At 38.6% G+C, this 13,889-nt stretch overlaps 1 protein-coding gene across 2 annotated transcripts in view; it reads left to right on the forward strand.

The window, feature by feature from the left end:
• GOLM2 (golgi membrane protein 2) overlaps positions 1–13,889 on the forward strand; it is a 114,206-nt gene that overhangs the window by 9,713 nt on the left and 90,604 nt on the right. The gene's annotated exons all lie outside the window — the stretch shown is intronic.

A 13,889-nucleotide genomic window follows, 5' to 3' on the forward strand; every position in this document is an offset into this window, starting at 1 on the left:
CCTTCAGAGAGAGAGCATGGCCCTCTTAATTTTGGACTTGAGCCTCCAGAATTGTGAGAGAGTAAATTTCATTTGTTTTAAGTTTAAGTGCTACTGAGTTTGTGGCACTTTGTTACAACAGCCCTAGGAAAAAACTAATACAAGATTCAATAGAAACTCCAGCAGACTTTTTTGTTGTTATTGAAACTGACAAGCTGATTCTAAAATGCATCTGAAGGGGCGGTGGGTGGCTCAGATGGTTAAGCGTCTGCCTTCCGCTGGGGTCATGATCCCAGGGTCCTGGGATCAAGCCCTACATCGGGCTCCCTGCTTGGCAGGAAGCCTCCTTCTCCCTCTCCCTCTGCTTGCCACTCACCCTGCTTGTACACACTCTCTCTCTGTCAAAAATAAATAAAAACTTAAAAAAAAATGCATATGAAAATGCAAATAACCTAGAATAGCCAAAGCAATTTACAAAAAAAAAAATAAAAAATAAAAAAACGGACAAAGTTGGAAAGGGGAAAAGAAAGAAAAAAAGTCTTTTCAACAAAGATACTGAAACAATTAGATTTTTAAAAAATTTTTTTAGGTTTCTTTTTAAAGATTTTATTTATTTATTTGACAGAGAGAGAGACAGCCGGAGAGGGAACACAAGCAGTGGGAGTGGGAGAGGGAGAAGCAGGCTTCCCACTGAGCAGGGAGCCCCATGGTGGACTCAGTCCCAGGACCCTGGGATAGCGACCTGAGCCGAAGGCAGATGCTTAACCACTGAGGTACCCAAGCACCCACAAGTAGATATTTTTATGGGGAAAAAAGGAACAATAACTGCCACCTTACAGCATATACAAAATTAATTTGGGGCACCTGGGTCGTTTAGTCAGTTAAGCAGTCTGCCTTCAGCTCAGGTCATGATCTCAGGGTCCTGGGATTGAGCCCCACATCGGGCTCCCTGCTCAGTGAGGGGGTCTGCTTCTCCCTTTTCCTCTCCCTCTGCTGCTCCCCCTGCTTGTGCTCTCTCACTCTCTTTCTGTTAAATAAGTACATCAAATCTTAAAAAAACCCAAAAAAACAAAATTAACTTGAAATGAATCACAAACCTAAATGTAAAAGGTGAAACTGAATCTTCTGGAAGGTAACACAAGAGAAGATATTTGCAACTTAGGATAGGAATGGATTTTTGAGGACACAAAAAGAATGAACCATAAAGAAAAATATTGATAAATTGGACTTTCAAAGTTAAAAACTCAAAAAACACTACTTTTTAAAAGAAAAGGGGCACCTGGGTGGCTCAGATGGTTAAGCATCTGCCTTCGGCTCAGGTCATGATCCCAGGGTCCTGGGATGGAGCCCCACATCCGGCTCCTGGCTCGGCGGGGAGTCTGCTTCTCCCTCTTCCTCTGCCTCCCCCTGTTCATGCACTCTCCTCTATCTCTGTATCTCTGTGTCTCAAATGAATAAATAAAAAAAAAATCTTTAAAAAAAAAAAAGAAAAAGCAAGACACAGATTGGAAGAAACACTCACAGTACATTTAACTGACAGAAAATTGTATCAGAATATATAAAAGCTTCCTGAAACTCAAGAAGAAGAAGATAACCCATGGGGAAAATGGGTAAAGAGGATTAGGAGGTACAGGCTTCCAGTTATGGAATGAATAAGTCACAGGGATAAAAGTGCAGCATAGGGAATATAGTCAATAGTAGTGCAATAGCATTGTTTGGTGACAGATGGTAGCTATACCTGTGATGAGCATAGCATAAGATATAGAGTCGTCCCATCATTATGTTGTACACCTGAAACTAATGTAACATTGTGTGTCAACTATATTTCAATGAAAGTAAATAAGACAATCTAATTTTTCAAAATGAGCAAGAGATTTGAAAAGACATTTCATCAAAGAAGACTGATGAATGGCAAATAAGTACATGAAAAGATGCTCAGTATCATTAGTCATTAAGAAAATGCAAATTAGGGGCGCCTGGGTGGCTCAGTCGTTGGGCATCTGCCTTCGGCTCAGGTCATGATCCCAGAGTCCTGGGATTGAGCCCTGCGTCGGGCTCCCTGCTCCACGCGGAGCTTGCTTCTCCCTCTCCCTCTGCCTGCTGCTCTGCCTACCTGTACTTTCTATCTCTCTGTCAAATAAATAAAATCTTAAAAAAAAAAAAAAGAAAATGCAAATTAACACCACAGTGGGGCACTACTACAGACCCATTAAAATGACTATCGTTAAAAGGACTCACAGTACTAAGTGTTAGTGTGGATGTAGAGCAACTACAGTTCTCATGCAGTGCTGGTGGGAGTGTAAAATGGTATAACCATTTTGGAAAACTGCTTAACAGTTTCTTATAAAGTTAAATATATACCTACCATATGACCCAGCCATTCCACTCCTAGGTTTTTACCCAAGAGAAATAAAAACATAAACCACAACAAAAAATTTATACACAGACATCCATAGTAGCTGTATTCACAAAAGCCCCAAACTGGAAAAACCCAAATGTCTATCAGCAGGCAAATGGATAAACAAAATGTGATAAATCTGTAGAGTAGAATATTACACAACAATAGAATGAATTACTCATATACCCAACAACATAGATGAATCCCAAAACCATTGTGCTGAGTGAAAGAAGCCCAACATAAAACAGTACATAGTTAGGATTCCATTTATATAGCTTTCTCGAAAAGGAAACTAATCTATAGTAATAGAAAACAGAACTGTTGTCACCTGAGGCCAGGGGTAGAGGAAGGGATGACAAAGGCATGAAAGGAAACTTTGAGGGGTGGTCACACAGATGTATAAAGCTATCAAAAGTCATCAAATTGTATGCTTTAAATAGATGCCGTCTGCTTTATGTAAATTATACGTCAATGAAGTTGTTTAAAAATAAAAATTAAGCGGGGTGCCTGGGTGGCTCAGTCGTTAAGCGTCTGCCTTCGGCTCAGGTCATGATCCCAGGGTCCTGGGATCGAGCCCCGCATCAGGCTCCCTGCTCCGCGGGAAGCCTGCTTCTCCCTCTCCCACTCCCCCTACTTGTGTTCCTGCTCTCGCTATCTCTCTCTGTCAAATAAATAAAATCTTTTAAAAAAAAATAAATAAATAAAAATAAAAATAAAAATTAAGCATATCATAAAAGGAGATGAAGAAGCCAGTCAATGCCCTTAACCGTAGCTTACAAATCTTTTAACAATCCACCTCCAGCCTTGCAGTCCAGCATCAAATATTATTATTGAGAAAAAATTTTGCCCTTAAGGTGAATTTAAATTAGATATACAGGATTGAAATTATAAGGTGCAAATATATAATTTTATATTAAATAAAAAAAGGCTTCCTGTAGATAAGGTTTGAATTCATCCTTAGGGGAAGGACCTAGTTTGCCGGAGAAAAAGAATCAGACATGGAAGGTAACAGGCAACATTATTCAAAGGAGGAGCTACCTGGCCAGGAAGAAATAGGGCAAGAAAGTTAGATAAAGTTACTTAGGAATCGGAAAGAGAACCGTGTACCTCTGAAACAAATAATACAATATATGTTAAAAAAAAAAAAAAAAGAAGATAGCAGGAGGGGAAGAATGAAGGGGGGGAAATCAGAGAGGGAGACGAACCATGAGAGATGATGGACTCTGAAAAACAAACTGAGGGTTCTAAGAGGGGAGGGGAGTGGGGGGATGGGTTAATCTGGTGATGGGTATTAAAGAGGGCACATTCTGCATGGAGCACTGGGTGTTATATGCAAACAATGAATCATGGAACACTACATCAAAAACTAATGATGTAATGTATGATGATTAACATAACATAATAATAAAAAAAAAAAGGAAAAAAGAAAAGAAAGAGAACCTTGAAGCAATGGGGGAGACTGAAATTACTGCATACCTAGCCTGTGCCTAGAGGGAACCTTGGACTTTCAGTCAAAGGAAATGTTAATTTTCTTCCAAGGAAGAAGCTAAAATGGACAAACTTAGGTCTTAAGCCACAAAAAATTAGTTCTTCTTGCTTAATGAAGTCACAGTTTACAAAGTTCTCCTTATCACTCAGAGGACAGATACCACATACCACACTATTAAAGATTGTTTCTCTTCCTCTATCAAGCAGGTAGAAGGAAGCTCCTTGAATGTCTTTTTACCTTTTCTCTGCATAACTAAATTGTAGCCATCAGTTTTCTTTTTTTTTTTAAATATTTTATTTATTTATTTGAGAGAGAGAGCATGCACAAGTTGGGAGTAGGGGCAGAAGGAGAGGGAGAAAGCAGACTCCCCACTGAGCAGGGAGCCTGGGATCATGACCTGAGCCAAGGCAGATGCTTTACTGACTGAGCCATCCAGGCACCCCACGTAGCCATCATTTTTCAAGGATCAATTTGTTTTATGATCTCCATGGAACCTCCTGGGATCACTCCCTTAGTAGGGGAGCAAAACAAAGTAGAGAAATATGAAAATAAAGGGAGACAAAAAAGAAAAGTGGGGACAGGTTTCAAAGATCTTTTTAGTATAGAGTGAGTGCTCAATATATTTTTGTCAGTTTAAGTAATATATTCAGGTTTAAAGAGAACAGTACAAAACTATACCAGTGTACCCAGGAAAGAAAGGAACTAACATTATTGAATTTCATCAAACTCTGCTGGACAGGTGTTTACATATTTTATTTCATTAATCTTCTCATTTTATGAATGAAGAAACAGGCTTAAGAGGTAAGGCAGAATTCTAAACTCACGTCTTTGATTGCAACAACCCTTGTTCTTTCTAGTAAACTATGTTGCCACACAGTATTTTATATATATGTTTAAAAATACATAACATTAGGGGCGCCTGGGTGGCTCAGTTGGTTAAGCAACTGACTCTTGGTTTCAGCTCAGGTCATGATCTCATGGATCGTGAGATTGAATCCTGCATTGGGCTCTGTGATCAGTGGGGACTCTGCTTGAAGATTCTCTCCCTCTGTCCCTGCCCTCTCTCTTTCGTGCATGTGCCCACCCCCCCACAAATAAATAAATAGATAGATAAATCTTTTTTAAAAAGAAAAAATATATAAAATTATATATATAAAATAAAATATATAAGAGCAGTTATCTCACCAACAAATTAAATAACTTTATTCACTATGTGTATTAGTTGCCTAGGGCTGTAACAAAGCACCACAAACTGAATGGCCTAAAACAACAGAAACTTGGGGTACCTGGGTGCCTCCAACTCTTCGTTGGGCGCAGGTAGTGATCATGGGTCCTGGGATTAAGCCCCACGTGGGACTCTATGCTCAGCAGGGAATCTGCTTGAAGATTCTCTCCCTCTGCCCTTACCCCACTCTCTCTGTCTCTCTCTTTTTCTCTCTCTAAAATAAATGAATAAATCTTAAAAAAAATAAAACAACAGAAACTTGAAAAAAAAGTTCCAAAACTTGTTATCTTACAGTTTTGGAGACTGGAAGTCCAAAATTAAGGTGTTGTCAGCATCATATTCCCAATGGAGCCTCTAGGGGTAAGATTCTTCTAGCTTCTGAAAACATCAGGTGTTCCTTGGCTTATGGCAGCAGAACTCTGGTCTCTGTCTGTATCTTCTGTGGCTGTCTTCATAATATGTCTGTGTGTCTTTGTCTCTTCACATGGTGTTTTCTTCCTTAATTCTGTTTTCTCTTCTTACAAAGATACTGGTCATATTGGATTAAACTCTACCCGAATCCAGTATGACTCCATTTTAACTTGAGTACATCTGCAATGATTCTGTTTCCAAGTAAGGATCATTCACAGGTACTGGGGAGTTAGGACTTCAACTTATATTTCTGGGGACACATTCAACCCATAGTAAATCTAGAAATCAATTTGGAGTGAATGGAATCTTAGCAATATTGAATATTTCAATCCATGTATGTGGTGTTTCTCTATTTTCTCAATTTTTTAGCCTTCTTTAAATTCTTGCAGCAACATTTTATAATTTTCAGTATTTAGCACTCCCACATATTTTACTATATTTATTTCTAAGTATTTTGTGTACTTGATGCTATCAAAAATGGAATTATATCTCTTATTCAGTTTTCTACTTGTTCTTTGCATAGAAATGTTATTAATTTTTGTGTGTTGATTATTTCCCTGCACTAGAGCTCATTAGTTCTAGTATTAATGGAATCTAAGGAATTCTAAGGAACCTACAAAAAAAAGCCACGATACTCATTAATAGGAGCTTTTTTTGGTAGACTGCTTAGAATTCTTTATGTGTATGATCATGTCATCTGCAAATAAAGACAGCCTTTTCCCCCCTTTCCTTTTTTTTTTTTTTAGGAAGGGGGAAGGGGAGGGACAGAGGGAGAAGGATTGAATCTTTTTTTTTTTTAAGATTTTATTTATTTATTTGAGAGAGAGAGGCAGATAGTGATGGAGATAGCGAGAGAGAGCACAAGCAGGGAGGAGAGTGAGAAACAGGCTCCCGCTGAGCAGGGAGCCCAACACGGGGCTTGATCCCAGGACCCTGGGATCATGACCTGAGCCGAAGGCAGCCACCCAACCAACTGAGCCATCCAGGCGCCCCAAGAGAGAGATTCTTTTTTTTTTATTATTATTATGTTAATCACCATACATTACATCATTAGTTGTTTTTTTTTTTTTTTTAAAGATTTTGTTTATTTATTTGACAGAGAGAGACATAGTGAGAGAGAAAACACAAGCAGGGGGAGTAGGAGAGGGAGAAGCAGGCTTCCCCGCGGAGCAGGGAGCCAGATGTGGGGCTCGATCCTAGGACCCTGGGATCACGACCTGAGCCAAAGGCAGATGCCCAATGACTGAGCCACCCAGGCGCCCACATCATTAGTTTTTGATGTAGTGTTCCATGATTCATTATTTGCCTATAACACCCAGTGCTCCATGCAGAATGTGCCATCTTTAATACCCATCACCAGGCTAACCCATCCTCCCCCCCCAACTCTAGAACCCTCAGTTTGTTTTTCAGAGTCCATCATCTCTCATGGTTCATCTCCCCCTCCGATTTCCCCCCCTTCATTCTTCCCCTTCTGCCATCTTTTTTTTTTTTAAACATATAATGTATTATTTGTTTCAGAGGTACAGATCTGTGATTCAACAGTCTTGCGCAATTCACAGCACTCACCATAGCACATACCCTCCCCAATGTCTATCATCCAGCTGCCCCATCCCTCCCACCCCCCACCACTCCAGCAATGCTCAGTTTGTTTCCTGAGATTAATAATTCCTCATATCAGTGAGGTCATATGATACATGTCTTTCTCTGATTGACTTATTTTGCTCAGCATAACACCGAGAGAGAGATTCTTAAGCAGGCTCCACATTTGGAGCCTGATGCAGGACTCGATCTCACAACCCTGAGATCATGACCTGAGCTGAAATCAAGAGATGCATGCTTAACCAACTGAGCCACCCAGGCGCCCCTCCCCCATTTCCAGTTGCATGATTTTTATTTTATTTTTCCTTGCCTTATTGCAATGGCTAAGACCTCCAATACAGTGTTAGATAGAATTGGTGAGATTGGATATCCTTGGAGAAAATGCATTTGACAAAATTTAATATCCATTTATGATAAAAAGTCTAAGCAAAATAGGAAGGAAGGAAACCTCCTCAAATTCATAAGGGATATGTATCAAAGCCCCACAGCTAACATTATATTTAATGGCGAAAAACTAAATGCTTTCTCCTAAGACCAGAAACATTGAGGGTTTTGAGTAGAGGAATTACTTGATCAGATTAAGCTTAAAACATTTATTCTGGCTGCAGACTAGAGAATTGATTGGAGGGAAGAAAAAAATAGATGTAAGGAAAATAATTATAAGGTTTTTATTTAAAATTTTTTTAGTAGTACAGGTAAGAGATAATGGAGTCTTCAACTAAGCATAGTGCAATTCTTAACCTGGTCAATACTAGCCTTAGGGAGCATTTTTGTTAGTACTAATGACAGGGGAGCATTAATGGCATTTAAACATGAAGTTAGGAATGGTAGATGTTCTGTATTGCAGGAGAGAATCCCAACAATGACGAACTGTCCTGCTTCAAATGCCAGTAACAACTTAATGGAGAAGTACTGGGTCATTAAGGCATAGACATAGAAATAGAATTAAGATTTTATAATATATTTGATGTGTGGTGGGGATTCAAAGATGAATCCCTTGATATTGGTTTGTGCAGCCCAGCTGATGGTGGTGCTATGACCTGAGGTAGGAACCTTAGATTAGAAGTTAGTTTGAGAGGGGTGCCTGGGTGGCTCAGTTGGTTAAGCGACTGCCTTCAGCTCAGGTCATGATCCCGGGGTCCTGGGATCGAGCCCCGCATCGGGCTCCCTGCTCTGCAGGAAGCCTGCTTCTCCCTCTCCCACTCCCCCCTGCTTGTGTTCCCTCTCTCGCTGTGTCTCTCTCTGTCAAATAAATAAATAAAATCTTTAAAAAAAAAAAAAAAAAAAAAAAAAAAGAAGTTAGTTTGAGAAAAGTACAAATTTAGGTAAGTTGAGTTTGAGGAATCTATGAAATATCAAGTAGGTATTGGAAATACACTTCTGGAACTCAGCAGAAAGGATGGGCTAGAGACAGATTTAAATCTGTTATGGTTGTTGAAGTCATAGGAATGGTAGGTTGTAGAGGGATGTGCATATGTAGTATAGAGCTTTGCATCAGATAAGGGTTTAGTAGAGGAGGAGCAGGTTTAAATGATTGAGAAAGAGTAGACAGACAGAAAGGAAGAAAAAGCCCCAGATTCTGTGCTGTCATGGAGGCCAAGGGAAAAGAGTTTTGAGAAGGAGTTGTCAGTGTTAATCGCCATATTTATTTATTTATTTATAATTGTCTCTCCATATCTAGATTGTAAGCCAGGCATGGTTGTATGTTCTATTCATCTTTGTATTTGCACAGTTCCTGGCATAACATTACTTAATAAATGTTTAAGATTCTTGAGGGCAGGGTCCATTTCTCTTCATTTGCTTCGTTTAGAGTATCTGGCTTATTCCCAGTTAATAAATAATTGTTGAATGAATGACCATATCTGTCTGCATGTTTATACTGCATGTCCTTTTTTTCATCTTTTTGTCTGTGTCTTCCAACTTTATATTGTGAATTTCTTGACTAAAAATCTAGTCTAAAGCATGTAAACATGTACATATTTGGTATTATACCCTATGTGTTTAATAAATAAGGAAATATTTGATGATTGATTCAGTAGTTTGCACTGGCTCTTAACTAAAGTGTGCATAAATATGTGCTAGGGCTACCATAGATATCCATGTAACTGATTACACTACTTTTCTGGAAGGCATTATCAAAATATTCTGATGTAAAACTAACTTGTTATTAATTCATTTTCTTTCTAGATAGAATGTATCTTTTCTTTGAAATGCATGCTAGTACATTTAGATTAGTATTTTGTTCATGTAAAAACCCAAAAATATTTTTCTGGTTCAATTTAGCATCTAAATGAAGAGAAGAAAACCTTGAGATTAATTTAGTGTGAGTATAGTGAAAAAAAAATTGTTATATATTGCATATCTTCAGGGATTTGTTTTGTAAACTGGAAGCTAACTTGAAATAAATTCACTAAGAGTAAAGTGAAATAAGTCCTTTTCCTGACATAGTGCTTTCTGAGTTTTTCAAAGCATGTTATATGCATAAATCATTTATTTGGGAAAGCTGAGGATCTACCATGTGCTAGGTGCTAGGCATAGAAAGATGGTAAGATTCAATACTTGTCCTTAAGGAACTCAATGTAATGGAAGAAATACACATCGAGAAATAATCCATAATGCATGATTAAATGCTACAAAACTATTTACAAAGGGATTTGAGAGTGCAAAGGATTAATTGATTAACTGCTTCAGGAATTCAAGAAAGAAAGGATTCACTGAAGATGAATCCTAATGGATGAAGAGTAATTCACCAAACTTAGAAAAGGGTAAGGCCAAATAAACATAAATGAAGCCGGGAAAGATTGAAAGTCTGTTGTACGGGTCAGGCAGTTTAATAGGAGAGTGGCATGTAAGGTGGTGAGAAGGAAGGGAATTTGTGGCTGGAGATAAAGCTATTTAGGGTCAGACTCTTTATTATCATTATTTTTTTGTTGTGGTAAAATATACTTAACATAAAATTTATTATTTTAGGGGTGCTTGGGTGGCCCAGTTGGTTAAGTGTCCAACTCTTTTTTTTTCTTTTTTAAGATTTTATTTATTTGACAGAGAGAGAGCACAAGGAGGGGGAGTGGCAGGCAGAGGGAGAGGGAGAAGCAATCCCAGGATCCTGGGATCATGACCTGAGCTGAAGGCAGACGCTTAACCATTGGATCACCCAGGCCCCCCCGAAAACTAAAGCTTCTAAATGTTATTTGCCTCTGGTCTCTAGTACCTGATGTTGGGTCTAAAACCTTAGGTCTTCTGATTCCTAATGCCGTAGTTTTTTTTAGTGTACCATGGTTACTTTCTCAGCTGGAGAATTATAATAAACAGTGGGAAACAAGAGATTAGTTTTGGGACTGGTAATGTTTAACATTTTTAATGAATGACTTAGAAAAAGTTCACAGTGTACAGGTGACACTCTTGAAGGGGGTCATTAACAGCAAGATCATTAACTGTGAGTTGGGAAAAAAGTTGAAGCTTCAGGGAAAGCATTTAGGAGAAAATAATCCAAAATGTACTTATTTATAGAGTAAATAGCTCCGAGCCAACAAAAAAGGAATTAGGAATAAAGTAATATGCTAGGAAATTCTTTGAAATTCCCAGTTTTTTAGCCAAAAAAGCTAAATTTGAGGGACCACCATGCTAGGTACTGGGAACAGCAAAGAAGATATTCTACTAGCTAACATTTATTAAATACTTATTATGTGCCAGGCAGTGTTGTAAACACTATTTGTTTATCTCAGTCCTGTGAGGCAGGTAATATTCTCATTTTATAGATGAGGAAACAGAAGCACGGAGAAGTTAATAAGCAGTACGGCCAAGGTAATAATAAGTTATAAATTCAGAATTCAGACCCAGACAGCTTGACCTTAGAGCCGTTCTTTTTTTTTTTTTTTGAAAGATTTTATTTATTTATTTGACAGAGAGAGACACAGCGAGAGAGGGAACAAAGTGGGGGCAGCGGGAGAGGGAGAAGCAGGCTCCCCGCAGAGCAGGGAGCCCGATGTGGGGCTCAATCCCAGGACCCCGGGATCATGACCTGAGCCGAAGGCAGACGCTTAACGACTGAGCCACCCAGGCGCCCCAAGAGCCGTTCTTTTAAGCACTATGTTATTGGGTTCTACATAATCACAGTCTTTCCTTATGTGCAACACTTTGTTCAGTATTGATTACATGAGGGAGGTTTAATAAAGATACAAAGAACAACTGAAATCAAGGAATGAGAGGGCAGTTACTAGAGAACCATCTAAAAAGACCTGAAAGCATATGACTAAAAATATCGATGTAAACTTTCCATACCAAATTCTGCAAGGGTTTTGTGCTTATACACATTCTACTTATTAATGACCCATCCTGATAGCTGCTCACCTAATGCCGTATGGTATCTTTTACCTTAACTTGAAGAAAGGAGGAAACTATTTTAAAGCTTAGTGGGAAAAGTTTCTTAACGAGTTTTACTTCTTTAAATGGTACATCTCCCCCCAAACAAAAAACATTTACTCCTCAAATGTTGTTAATGGTGCCTGGAATGCTTTCAAGTAGAGATTTGAATTAACAGTGTAGTGTCCATATTTTCCAAATTGAAAATCAGGACATCATGTCTGAAAAATAATTTTTAAAAAAAACTATGGTGAAAAACTTCATAACATAAAATTGACCATCTTAACCATTGTTAAGTGTACAGTAATGTTAGCATTATGCTTTTTTTTTTAAGATTTTATTTATTTATTTGACAGAAAGAGAGATAGCAAGAGCAGGAACATAAGCAAGGGGAGTGGGAGAGGGAGAAGCAGGGAGCCTGATACGGAGCTTGATCCCAGGACCCTGGGATCACGACCTGAGCCAAGGGAGGATGCTTTAACGACTGAGCCACCCAGGTGCCCCACCAATATGCATATTGTTGTGCAACAGATCTCTAGAACCTTTCATCTTCAAAATTGAAACTCTGTACCCATTGAACAAAGCTCTCCTTTTTCCTTTCCCCAGCCCCTGGCTGAAAGAGAATTTTCTTGATTTGAGAAAAAAATTTAATATAAAAACTAACATAGTGGCATGAAATTAAATGTTTAATTGCACGTATAAGGAATCCCCTTCATTAATAGAAGAAAATTATATTAAATTGGAACCTTTAGAAAATCTGGACATACTACTCAAGGTGCTGAGGACTAAAGTGAGCTTTCTAGTACAATGACTTCTGGGGAATTAGTATCAGAAAACTAAGGGCTGACTCTACTACCATCAGTTCTTTATTTGAAAGTAATGAGTATGATCAGTTGAGATAACTTTCACAGAAAGTGAGGCTGAAACCCAGTTTTGGCTTTCTGCTAGGTAGAAGGATTATTGTTGGAAGTAAGTCTGGTAGCTTATTCTGAAAACAACTTAAACACATTCCCTTAAATTCACTCTAATCACTCTAATCAGGCTTTTGCCCTCACCATACCAACTGTGGTTCAGTATTTGAGTGTTGGCTAAAATTCAGTTGTCAATTCCTAGTCATCATCTTACTTCACCTATGAGCAGCATTTGATATAGTTGATTACTTCCTCTTCTTCCTTGAAACATGTTCTTCATTTTCGCTTACAGGAAATACTGCTTTCTTTCCACCTAACTAGTCATTCCTTCTCATTCTGCTTTTCTGGTTCCTCCTCAAATAGAATACTCCCAGGCTTAGTCCTTGAACCTCTTCTTTATCTACACACAGTCCCTTAGAGAGCTCACCCTGCCACGTCTTGAAATACCATCTATACACTGATGATTTCCAAATTTATATCTTTAACCCAGACTGTTCTCTTCAATTCCAGCCTTGATATTTAACTCTCTACTCATCATCTCCTCTTGGATGGCAAATATGGTTTTGGAACTTAATCAGTCCAAAGCCAAACCCCTGATCTTTCCCCTACCCCAAAACTTCTATTCACAATCTTTCCTAGCTCAGTTAATGGCAACTCCTTCCTGTCAGTTTCTCAGGCCAGAAGCTCTGGAATGCTTGACACTTTCTTTCTCAGCCACACATCCAATTTATCAGCAGATCTTGTTGGCTTAGCTCCCCAATAAACCCAGGATCCACACACTTCTCTCTACCTCCTTTACTGCCATTCTGGTCTAAATTATCACCATCTCTTGCCTAAATTATTGGTGATAGCTTAACTAGATTCCTTTCTTCTGTCCTTGCTCCTACTTTAATCTGTTTTCAACACAGCACTGTTAAAATGCCAATTAGGTTATATTCCTTATTTGCCTAAGATGCTCCAGTGGCTTCCATCTCAATTGCAGAAAAAGTCCAAGTCTTTCCAGTGGTCCATAGGCCCTAGACCATCTGCTTCCCTCACAGTTCTCTAACCTCATCTCTTACTACCCTTCTTGTTGCTCACTTCATTCACACCACACTGGCCGTTTTGATCAGTTCCTTGAAGTATCAGTCATTCTCCTGTGATGGTGCTTTTACACTGGCTGTACCCTCTGCCCAGGACCCCCTTTCCCCAGATAGCTTCATGGTAACTCTCATTCTTAAAAGTTTTTGTTTAAATGACACCTTTTTGTTTAGGCCTTCCCCTCTTTTCCATCTCTAATGTATTTTCTCCACAGCACTTACCAGTTTCGATGCTATCGTATGACTTCTTTTGTTTATTGTAATAAATATTACATATTAAATATTGTAATCTTCTAGCAAGAGCAGGGATTTTTATCTGTTGTTGTAATTTGCTGTATCCACAGTGCTTAGAACAATGACTTGCATGAAATAGCTACTCAATAAATATATGCTGAAATGAATTAACATAGGAAGAAATTAAATGCACACTTAAGAC

The sequence above is a fragment of the Neomonachus schauinslandi genome, chromosome 9 (genome assembly GCF_002201575.2).
Source record: "Neomonachus schauinslandi chromosome 9, ASM220157v2, whole genome shotgun sequence".
In the NCBI taxonomy this organism is placed as follows: domain Eukaryota; kingdom Metazoa; phylum Chordata; class Mammalia; order Carnivora; family Phocidae; genus Neomonachus; species Neomonachus schauinslandi.